Source organism: Bombus vosnesenskii, unplaced genomic scaffold (assembly GCF_011952255.1).
Source record: "Bombus vosnesenskii isolate JDL3184/JDL3185 unplaced genomic scaffold, Bvos_JDL3184-5_v1.1 scf7180000013288, whole genome shotgun sequence".
Taxonomy (NCBI): Eukaryota; Metazoa; Arthropoda; class Insecta; order Hymenoptera; family Apidae; genus Bombus; species Bombus vosnesenskii.
The window spans coordinates 489,098-501,396 of NW_022882941.1; the positions used below are offsets into that span (position 1 = coordinate 489,098).

Consider the following 12,299-nt stretch of genomic DNA (forward strand, 5'->3'; position numbering starts at 1 on the left):
ACTCCAAAATTATAAATAGTTTTTCGTTTCAGTTGAAGCGAGTGAATTTCTCGCTTTGGAAATTATCAGAAATGGAATATGGGAACAATGGACTACCTTCTATTGTCATTTCTTTTTTCCTGGTTGCAGAAGGTTTTCTACACGTCCTCCTTCCATTTCCACACACGCTTGGCGCCCTCATATCAGAGAATTGTATACTCTTCCAAAACTTCCTAGACGTGTACTATTTCACTCGCATTTTATATTAAGACAGAAAATCCATCGTTTCCATATGATGCGATAGCTTCCGAGGCGAGAAATTTACCCGCTAAAGTCAAAACAAAATATTGTTCATAACTTTGGAACTATTAATTTCTCGACCCATGTTTATTAAGACATTTTTTCATCATTTAGCAAGTACTATGTAACCTGAAGTCAACCTTTCTTTATTTCACTCTATGTATATAAGGCAGTATTTTTCTCAAGCACAGAAATAAGGTTATGACAAAACGTAATATGTACAGTTCTTTTTCTCCGATCAAAAGATATTACGAGTGAGGCGCCTTTACGCCAGTGGTGTCTCTCCTGAGTTTATCCTATTGTAAACATTTATATAACTGAAAGAGGGATTGAGAAAAGGAATTCTCTCTGGGTTTTAAGAGTTCTGTTCGAATTTATATGTTTCGATTAAAAAAATATCGTTTATCTCTAGGGATTTCTTTAAAAAGTGTTCTCATGGAATGGCATTTTTAGAATCTGTATAATAAAAGTTGCATGAAAAAAATAAGGTATTTTAGAACGTGTAAAAAGGATTTCATAAGATAAATAAAAGAGCCAAATGCAGTGTAAAGTCAACAAATATCTCCAACCGACTCAGGAAACCTGAACCGCCTTGCACACGACACCGACTCCCAAAACAAAGGAATATAAATTCGGCACGTAGGCATAAGATAAACGAACATCTAGAAGGGCTGGTTCCTGATCGAGGCTTCAGTCTTTCGGTAACGGTCTAATCGCACACTTGTAATCTTATTATAGAATAAAGGTACCTCGAACTCTGGTTCAAGAACCCCACATTTTTTTATTATTATTTTCCTGTCATTTCTACGTTCACATGTAACCTTCATGCTCCGAAAACAAACCTGCCCCTAGGTCACCATCAACAATACAACAATTCCTAGCGAGGACACAGTCAGATACCTGGGCATGACCCTGGACAGGAGACTAACCTGGAAAAACCATATTACAGACAAAACGAAGCAATTAAAGGACAAACTAAAAAAATTCTATTGGCTCACGGGCCGACGTTCCAAACTAAACACACAGAATAAAATTACCCTCTATAAGACCGTAATAAAACCTGTCTGGACCTACGGAATCCAACTATGGGGAACAGCAAGTAATTCCAACATTGAAATACTTCAACGCTTCCAATCGAAAACGCTAAGATCCATTATAAATGCACCCTGGTATGTCACCAACGAACTAATACATCGCGACCTCAAGATACCAACAGTCAAAGAGGAAATAGCAAAATATAGCGACAGATATAGCAAAAGAATCAACAAACATCGAAACCCCCTAATTACTGGACTATTTGATACGTCGGACCAGATCCGCAGGCTGAAGAGACACTACCCACTAGACCTAAACGCTAGATTCAATTAGTTATCTAAATTAAGTAATATTTATTTATTTATAATACTTACTTATAAATTATACTTATCTATAATAAGTACTAGCTTATTATAAATAATTAGCCATGTCCGTGCGCCATGCCAGAAAAAATTACTGAAGATTGTAAATTTTTTTTTACGTGACTGCAGCATCACTGCGGACGAAACGTACTAGCGCACATAGTTGAGAAAATATACACGTTGAACGTTTGCGTTATTTATTGTCGAGGGTTGTATTATTTTCATCGATATTTAGTTCATAATCACTATCACTATCGCTGGAAATATTGAAAGGTCTGAGCCGATTCCTTGTTGAACGGAGTTCGCTTCCACTGTTTGAAACACTGTTATCGTCTTCTATCTTGTCAGGTTCAAAATAATATTCGTCACTACTACTATCACTATCGAACATGTCCTTTCCGGACTTTTTAGACATCGTATATAAGGTATTATAAAAAATATGTAAAAAGCTTGCTAATTCGTCTGAGAATACCACTGAAAGACTGAAATTCGTTCTAACTCGACCATGATCGCGAGTTTACGTTGAACAGAAGATATGATAGGTAAAGGTTCTACAGATCTCTAATTTTTTTTCATCAAAAACATAGTACTGATATTCACGAATATTGAATATTCACGAAGATTGAAAGTGACACGAGATTTACAACACGATGAAAGGTGGTTGACTATTCATGAGAGAAAGATTAAATTTTTCATAATCTGGGCAGCACTTAAATGGTACACAGCTTTGCAGTAATTTCGACAAACAGTATCTATTTCCAAACTTTCTGCTTTCGCCTTTCTTTCTTCGAATAAGAAATGCCACGTCATTAACTTCGCAGGGGAGCCGTTGCGTTCCAAACGTGATAAAAATTCATTTGCAACAGTAGTCCCATAATAAAATATTTTGTCTGGCGCGACTAGTTGCAGGTGAAACAGAGTCCTTATTATCCTATTTAATTCTTTCTATTCAGCGTGATAGTATTCAGTAACGGCCTTAGCCTCCTATCTGTTCCTTTTAAATAGGAACTATTATATATAGAAAATATCATAATTAGTAAACTTTAGAAATAAATAACATATTCAGAATATCAATTTAACTATTAACTATTTCGTAAATAACAAATTTAATAATTTAACAAATTAACTATTCATTGAATACTATTCAATATTTGTTATGGTAATTGAGAACTTTTTTTTACATTAGTGAACAAACTATCTGTTCTATTATTAAATTAAAACGTTTAGTTTCAAGAACTTTTCTTTAGCTGTTCTCATCGGAACTTATAATGCGAGATAGTGTTCTAAAAATATTTCACGTCCATGTTTTAAATAGAACCTATTAAAAGGTTCCATAATTCTTTCGATGCTTAAACTGAAACAAACCTCACACGAGCTCTATTCACAAATGTTTGATACCAAAAGAAATAAATATTTCTCATCACGGAAAATACTATCGAATTGCATGCAGTGGTTTGAAATGGTATATCTTCATACGTATTGTAGTATGTACTGCAGTGCGCCGTGATGCTTCTGTTAACAAAGACCTTGCTAAATCAGCATGTAATTTCATGGCACAGGAGATAACAAAGGTGTACTGTACAGAACATCTGTGCTTCCCTGAATAATTCAACTTCCGATGGTAAACTAATTTATCGTTAGACGATCGATATAAATTAAAGATACAATGATATTTAGTTGATTACAATAGGTAATGAAAACCTTATATGGAAAGGTTATTGTATTTATTTCGCAATGATTTATTATAGTTTTGCAGTTTTCATTTATATAAGATTCAAACGATAAGGTCATTAGACTGTTTATGCATTTATAGAAAATTTACAGGATACACTAAATATACAAAAATGTATAAAATATCCAAAGTGTAATATTTATTACAAGATTTAATAGACGAAAGAAATTTCTGCTTAGGTTCTATTACTTTAGTCATGTTCATAGAAATATGAGTTTGCATAAACATTTGCAATTTGGTTATCATATACATACATATATTTAAATACGTATTAGTATAGATAATATTCCAGTCAAGTAGCAATCAGTATGCAGCTTCATGTTACAGTATAAACCATGTTATACACACAACGCTTCTGCTGCGAATTTAAAATTAGAATAAACAAATTTTAGAGAAGCGATAGATCTTTAGAACATAATTTTACCGTAACTTATAAGCAGTTATTGTTATTTTAGAGAAAGAGGAACTATTGTGGCAGCTGACAATTAGTTGGTGGGACACTAACGATCAAGGTGACCATAACTTTTCTAAATGAGATCATATGATCTTATGTGCTGTTAAAGGCAGTAACGAGACAAATTTAAGTATATCACATAAAGTTGTATTTCTTCAATAACTTCTTAAGAAAATTAGTCTAAAATGTAACAAGCTTCCTCATCAAGTCGATTCGTAAAATTCACAAGTTCTGTATAAATTTTTTACACATTGACAATTTAAACAGAATATATCCAAATTTTAAATGTACAGTGGCTCAAGAAAATATTTTTATGAATAGGTATTTTGTGCATTATGTGAAACTTGTTAAAATTTCATTAGCAGTGCTAACTTAGCACTGTAATGAAACACATCTATCGTAATTATAACAGCAAAAATTTCGAATTACATTTGTATATGGTCTTGTATAACCGTGTCCGAAAAAATATACAAGGTGTGGCCGAAAGTTATGTAGAAGCGGGCATGGGGTAACTTCTTATGAAAAAATAAAAAGAAAATATAGAAGAGAATATCTTCGTTCGGAGCTTAGTATTAAAAAAAATAGAGTTTAAAAATTTATCAAATATACCTGAACATGGTTAATTCCGAACTGGGCAGGACTAAATAATTGACAGGAGGTTATTCTACGTGAAAATAAGTTGAAAATGTGGAATACAAATTTTTCATAAGACGGTGTGTTTACGAGAAAAATAATTTTGAAAATTTATCGTGCGCGTGTATCAGATTGATTCGTAAGAAAACATGTTCAAGCTCTATTTTCTTGAAAATGAAGCTTTAAACAGAAAAATTTTATTCTACGTTTCTTAGTTATTTTCGCATCTATTATAACATCCTATCGATGATTTAACTTATAACCAGTCGGTAATCAGACAAATTCAAATATACTTAACAAATTTGCGAACTTGAATTTCTCGAAAAGTAAGCTTCGGAGGAAAAACTTTTGTTGTATATTTTTTCCTTATTTATTGTAAATAATTTATTGTAAATACTTAGTAAGCATATGAAGATATGAATAACAGTTTTAAGTATACAATTAGTGCCAAGGATGGTATTACTAGGTGTACTTTGTGGTTTATTGGTATAGTAAATAATTGACTGTGCAAATTCTCTGGTGCTCTTTGCAGAATGAATGCTCCGAATAACGGCAATAATTGTGTCTCGTTACAATGCTAATGAATTTCAAAATGTTTTGTGTAATATATATAAAAAGTTTCTGGGAGTGTTCAAATACTTTCATGTACAACTATAATACATGCTGAATATAACTTTGGTTTGAGTTACGGTTTGTTTTATGTTGCAATACACTTGCAATTTTTGGCAAACAGATATGTCATGCAGGCTCCATGTAATAATAATTCACGTACCATTGGCACATATTCATAGAACGAATAAAAACACAAGAAAAGCTATGTGCTTATGAAAATAAATGACAGTATTTTAGGATGTGATTACGCTAACCGATCTATAAACCTGAAATTTCTACTTTCATTTAGAAAGCGCTCATTTACGTTATAACCTTCTCTTGCAAGTCTCAATTCCCATCTGGTCTCTGCATTACAGAACCAGATAGTGCATTACTAAACCGGTCAGCATAGTTTTGCACCTTAGAAGAGCAGCCCAAAAGCTTTGCATGTTCATTAATGTATCAGTCACGATACGATTTAGTTTACGAACATACATTAGCACTTAACTTACCATTAAGTATATATACTGCTGCTTATAAGTATGTGGAAACCTTGGTCGGTTTATAATAACAATATCATTATTTATAATGAATATCACTAAGATATATAAATTAATAGCACTACTTTTTATCTTCTTCTGGAGCCAATGGAAATGTCATATGAAATATAAACTGTTTAGTTAAAATCTTATCGATGATATATTAAAATGAAATACATAATTTGTTGAAATGCTACTAATTTGAAATATAATTGCCAGAATCACGATAGACTCTTAATTAATTTGGAAAGATTTTCTTCATCGTATCTATATATATATATAATTTGACACTCAAACAGACGCCGATATTAAGATGGCGATATTTTTATCGCGTATTAACCTTTAAAAGGAAGTTCAATCGAATATCGTGACATGTGGATAAAAAATCCCAACAATAAGTGTTCCTATTTTTAATATTGAAATAATATTATGTCCACATATTTTTTATCAATAGCGCATACGTATAATGTATAAGGTACAGTTGGACCTTAGTAAGTTGAACCTCTATAACTCGAGAATCTTTGTAAGATTGCAATTTTGTATATTCCCACCTCCTCCAACACACGAAAACGAGTTTCAAAATGTATAAAATAATACTCTTTCGTTTCATAGTAATAAGCTTTAGTAAATCAAGTTATAACCGAAAATATAGTCTTTATGCTTATTATTATTACTGGAGTTATCGTTTTCTATATTTTCTGTAAATAAATAAATAATATTTCATAAATACGTCATATATCCGATGAAAGCCATCCCAAGTTATTAGAAATAGTAACATTTTTCAATAAAAAATAGTATGAAACGAGGAAGACAATAAGCTTATAATTCGCTAAAAATAGGGATGTTTTTAAAATCTTCAAAATGCCTCCACAAGTAGAGCCAGAACGAGTGTTATGTTTGAAATTGCGCGTTCGTGAGAATAATCCGAGCGACGCGACTGTCACGTAAACTTTAGGGTTTGTTGATGAAATAAAATAGCTGAGTCGTAACACAACTATTGATTTTGCTTTAATTAAACTTTATTATACCAAATATCGAGAATCTATGCGGCTCTCAGAGATTCGTCAAACTTTGCAAGAGATATCCAGATTTAAAAAGAAAATACATTTAGTTGACAAATGTTATAGTTTCTACGCGCGTTTTAACCTTTTTAACTGTGGCTCGCTCTAACAGAAGATTGTATCGATGGCTAAATGCACAAATATTGTGTGTCCATTTGCAGTGTTCTCGAGAAAAACAGTTTTAAAAATTCAATGAATTGTTAATAGATGGAGGAACATACAATAAATAAAAATATTATTTTGAATAAATTTATGATACTTCGTAAATGTGACTTTTATATACCATAAAAAGCCAGTCAAAAACTATTTGCTGCATATGAAACCTCAAATTTTACAAAAAGTGAACATACGATATTTGTGCGACAAGTTATCAATATCGGATTTGGTATTTACGCTACGGTATAGACGCTATTTGCACGTTACATAGCAACCAATAAATAATTGTACATGGAAAACTGTTTTAACACTTGTCAACGCGATTTGAGTATCAATTTCGCTGCTGCTACAATCAGTGCAGTGAGTTTAAAATCGACATTTTGTCGACATGTTACTTTATCGCATACGTATAATATAGGCGTTTATTTTAATTTATAATCTTTTCGTTTTTAATTTATTCATTCGCTCTTTTGTTACTTCGTTATTATAATTACTACCATAGAAAACATCCAGGAATTTTTGTCCCACCTTGTATCAATGTAGTAAAACAGTTAATGTGTTTTTATCAGCAAAATTTCGCATATGTTCATGTTGCGTGAGAAAGTATCCTCGTTTATTAATGGGCAGTCTAAGGAAAGTGGCTATATACATGTATACGTCTTAATATTATTATTTCTGTAGCCAATTTATTTTTATTTTCAAGAAATAAATTATATTTTAAATACTTATTCAGAATATAATAAAATATTCAAATATTTTATCTTATTCTTTAACTCATCAAAATGAATATGCTTTATTTGCCAATATCTCACTTTCTATTTAAAATATTACTTTCTTCGAATCACAGAATAACTACTACTTAAAACACTATTGAAAATATTTTTTCTTGAAATTTTACCCGGCTCTGTAAAACTCCTTCTAACCACGAAGGTAATGAAAGCACGGAGAGCGTCTACCAAGGGAGACTATGCAAAAGTGAATCGTAGTGTGCGGATCTACACGAAGGGTGCAAGAGGCAGCAATAAAAACCTACTTGCTAAATCACTCAAAATCCAGTAAGCTTCCGTTCTTTGTACGCTCCTGAGCCTTACTTATTTCCTGTAATTCCAACAATACTCGTGCTCGAATATAGCGTGCACAATATAACGCTGCTTGACAAATGTACTAACTTTGTCTTTATCTTTGTTCATTTGTACCACTTCCTACCTATTTTCTTTTAATATTTCATCTTTCTTTCGAAAAGTGTATTTAAAAAATTTCCACGCGTAAAAAAAGATAGATATTGTAGAATGATTGTCAGAACATTCGTATTTTCATTTTTTCTACCATTTTTTATTCGAATTTGCATTTCAACTTTCTTTCTTCCTATTATCCTGCGATCGTGAGAAAAGTGCATTTACAAACATTGAATTATGCAAAATATGGACACATCGAAATCCTGATTTTCGGCATTATAACAAAAATTATTGTTTTCGTTATTTACGTCCACTTTATACAGGGTGTTTCATAATACATTAGTCAATACTTCAGGAAGTAAATCTACACACGAAAATAACTAAGAAACATCTTATGAATATACAGGGTGGCTGGTAACTGGTGATACAAGCGGAAAGGGGGTGATTCTACGCGAAAAAAGAAGTCGAAAATACAGAATAAAAATTTTTCGTTTGAGACTTTGTTTTCGAGAAAATCGACTTTGAATTTTCGCTCGGTACGCGTGCACTTTATCTCGTCTCGTTTAAACGGATCGTTGTCTCGATGGAAAAATTAAAAAAAAAATTTTTATTCTATATTTTCGACTATTATATTCTATATTTTCTATATGTCCTGCATGCTTCACTCTTCAAGTTATGAATGTTTAAAGAAAACGTTCAACGTGTCTATCTCGTACCTCAACACACCTTGCCCTATGTCTTAATTTCGTATTCATGCACGTATTTCGTATTCGCTCGAGAACACCAGGTATTCTTCGAATAATCTCAAATCCATTTTGCATCTTTTCTCACCGTCGTGTACATTGTTCGCTTACGTTAAGTTCACGGTGGATTTTAAGTGACCCCGAAAACAAAAACTTGGATTTAGATCATGGTGATCATACAATGGGTCCATCCTAGCAATTTACGATGGTGCTTTAAGGAACAGGCTTCCTTTAAGGAAACGAGGCGAAAACTTGAAACATTTTCTTTAATTTCCTTCTATAACTCGAAAGCTAAGGTACGTAATTTCACGTTTTTCGTTTGTTTTCTTATGTAGGATATTAAATTGAGTTAATTAAATTTGAATTCTAACGAAGCAAGATCTAAGATTCTAACGAATGCCTAACAGTAATGCGACGTACTGGTTACTTAAATGAGCTCGACAGGAATTTCGATAGCCGACCTTGTAGAGATTTCTCATGACAAAACCGGCGGATAGGAGGAGCTTGTGCCCTGCGCGAAATTTTCATGCCAAAGATTTTTACTTCGCATTGCTACGCTAAGAACGCAATCTGCAAATAAGAAAATTATGTGATGCGAACGTAATATAGCCAAATTCGCTCAAAGCTGAGCGAAGAGATAAGACAGAAAGACGAACTTTTGAAAAATTAAGGGGATATTCTAGTCTAGAAATTGGATAAAATCGAAAATTTTTTCTTTTTATATTTCCAAAGTTTACACATTCAAGGATATGTCCTCAAAAGGATTTTTTCAAAATTCCAATTATTTACCGAGTTACAGTGATTTTGGTGACGCGGCAACTAAGCTGGTCCGACCGGAACAAATCGAACAAAAAGCAAAAAGCTGTGGCTGAGCGCACTATTGATGAATTTGTCCATGAAAATCCTCCTCCAAATGACGATGTATTGAAAGTTATAAAGCCAGTTTATGAAAGTTTGTCTGCAAATACCCTATTAGAACGATGTTTGGGTTCTGAAATTCAGAATAATAACGAATCGTTAAGTTCCTTGATATGGACTTTTGCTCCGAAACACATACAGAAACGCGGATCATTAACATTGCTACTTTTTTCACTGTTAGTATTTTTAATGAAGATTTTATACCCATTTTAAAAATACTGAACGTTATGGGAATGACGATTGGTCGAGAAGCTCATGCGTTCGCTGTGAAACGGGACGAAACTCGGATCGAACGCTCTCAAATCCGACTTCGAATTCTTCAAAGGAAGCCAGAACTGCTCATTTACACGAAACAACTTCAGAAAATGAACATTTTGAAGTGGAGGAAAATTTCATTGTCTATGATACCTTAATTATAAAGAAAAGAGAAAAACAGGCGTTGCAGCACAAACGAAAATTCAAGAAAGTCAAAAGGTAGTGCTAATTTAATAAACAAAAATAATTATACTAGAAGAAAGGTAATATACAAAGGAATGGGAAAGGTCCTTAGTATCTCTGAATCGAAAAGAGAAATCGATTATTCGAAAAACTATAGTCCTGAAAATTTCCGTTGGCCTCAATAGAATGTTCAACTCTGGAATTAGAACATAAAACATAAATTCACCATTTACAATGGAAACGTGTTCACAAGCGTGACAGCCGCATGCAAATGGTTATTTATTATATTGCGATAATTGCGAATATTACAAATAAAAGATAATGTAAGCAACAAAGTGAATAAAAAGTAATACAATAATAATATTATAAAATATAGTAGATACAATAAGAAGCGATAAAGTTCAAAAAGCGTGTTGCTAATGAATCGAAAAAAATTATTAGAAGATCGCAGCGTCGAGGAGAAGTTCCAGATCGTTGTGATTTCCAAAAACTTCAGCGATAAACGATTGATACATTAACTGTTCACTCGACGGTCCTCGTGTTCATTGGCCTAAGCGAAGCAAATTATAGTTTGTGCACATATATATCCATTGATGCGTTTGCGAAGAATATCCTGTTGAGAGGAAGGATTTCACGCGAAGCAGTGAGAAGAATAATGCGCGAAGAATGTCAAGGTTCTTACAAGGTTAATCGTGCGCAAGAATTTCGTAGGATGAATTATGTCGCCCGACGAAAATTTTGTCGCTGTATGTTAAGAAAGTTAAAAGGTATAGAACGTTAGGAAGAAAATTGGAAGAAATTCTCGCCTCATAACAAAGAGGTTCGATCAGAACTGCTTGGACAAGCCCGAGTTACTTCATAACTGACTTTAGCAAGTAAATAAAATCAATTTGAAAATTCACGATTATGTAGATATTAACATTGACGTTATTTTGTGTCTGGCTTTAAAATATGAATAATTTAAGGATTAATGAAGCTTTAAATATTTTTTTTCTAGGAGAACAGGTTATTTGCGACGCGTGATGTCTTCAGTTTTTTATTCCTCGTGATGAATTCTATACGATGCAATAGAAAATATTTGACCTCGGAAATCATGATCGAGATCAATTTTACTGTCCAATTTTTTAACAGGTCTCCACCGATCCAACAGCGTAGAATCACCTCCCAAAGCCATGACAAAGACTGTTTTGACACCCTGTACATATTATAGTTAGAAATTTTCTATATTTCACCGTGAAAGCTGAAATAGATTGATATTTATAGTCGGTCGCCTACAACGTGCGTTAAAAATTGCGCCACTGTCTCCGTATAACGCGACTTGAGAAGTTTCTGGAAATGGCTCATATCGGATATGAAAATGTGCGCGTCTTTGAATTGACTCGAAGCACATTTTTGTATTAGCTCATTTGTGATAAGGAGGGATTGTTTACAGTGTTGTGTATTGTAGAACAGTTTTGTCATATTAAAAAAAGACTTCATATTTATTTAGTCATAGCTCTTTGCGCTCTTGTATTCGTATAACGCGAAATCCGTATAACACGGGACGTATATGTCGTGTCATGAGGGTATTAGCGTATTACTATGCCATAACACTTAAATTTTGTATTTGTGTTTCTAACGATATTATTTAAATTATTCATAGTGTCGAACATTTTTTAGCACATAAAATTTATTTCACGGTAACCATTCTAGAAAAATTACTTGAGTTAATCATTCGGATAATCGCCGTGGCTGTCAAGAGTGTTGGGAATCGATGCATATGAGCGACATTGCAGCGTACGTATTGATATGTTTCTAATCGCGCAATGTCACTCGTGTGCATTGCGCAATTAAAAACATATATCTGACGAATCGCACAGCGATTCATTACATACATGTTGATTATCAGTGAAAACGATGACACGTACTTTTCTTCGTAGTAAACTGAAATGTGCTAGTCGTCGCAAGACAAATGAAACGTGCCACTTTTCCTAACATACGTCGACATGCCCTTTCTGTAATTTCATATTTGTCCTGTTATTTTAGCATGAATACTGTGCGCATTAGTGTCTGGTATATAATGACACGAAAGAGAACGAAAACGTTAAAAAGAAAGAAAAGATATTTCAATAGTTAGGATTTTCTGTACAATAGATACGCATCTGTATAGGGACACATTCGCTTATTTAAACGTGCTGGTTCAA

General features: G+C 33.1%; 1 protein-coding gene across 1 annotated transcript in view; it reads right to left on the reverse strand.

Annotated features, from left to right (window-relative positions):
* Window positions 1-12,299, reverse strand: part of LOC117232420 — a 139,842-nt gene that overhangs the window by 39,735 nt on the left and 87,808 nt on the right. The gene's annotated exons all lie outside the window — the stretch shown is intronic.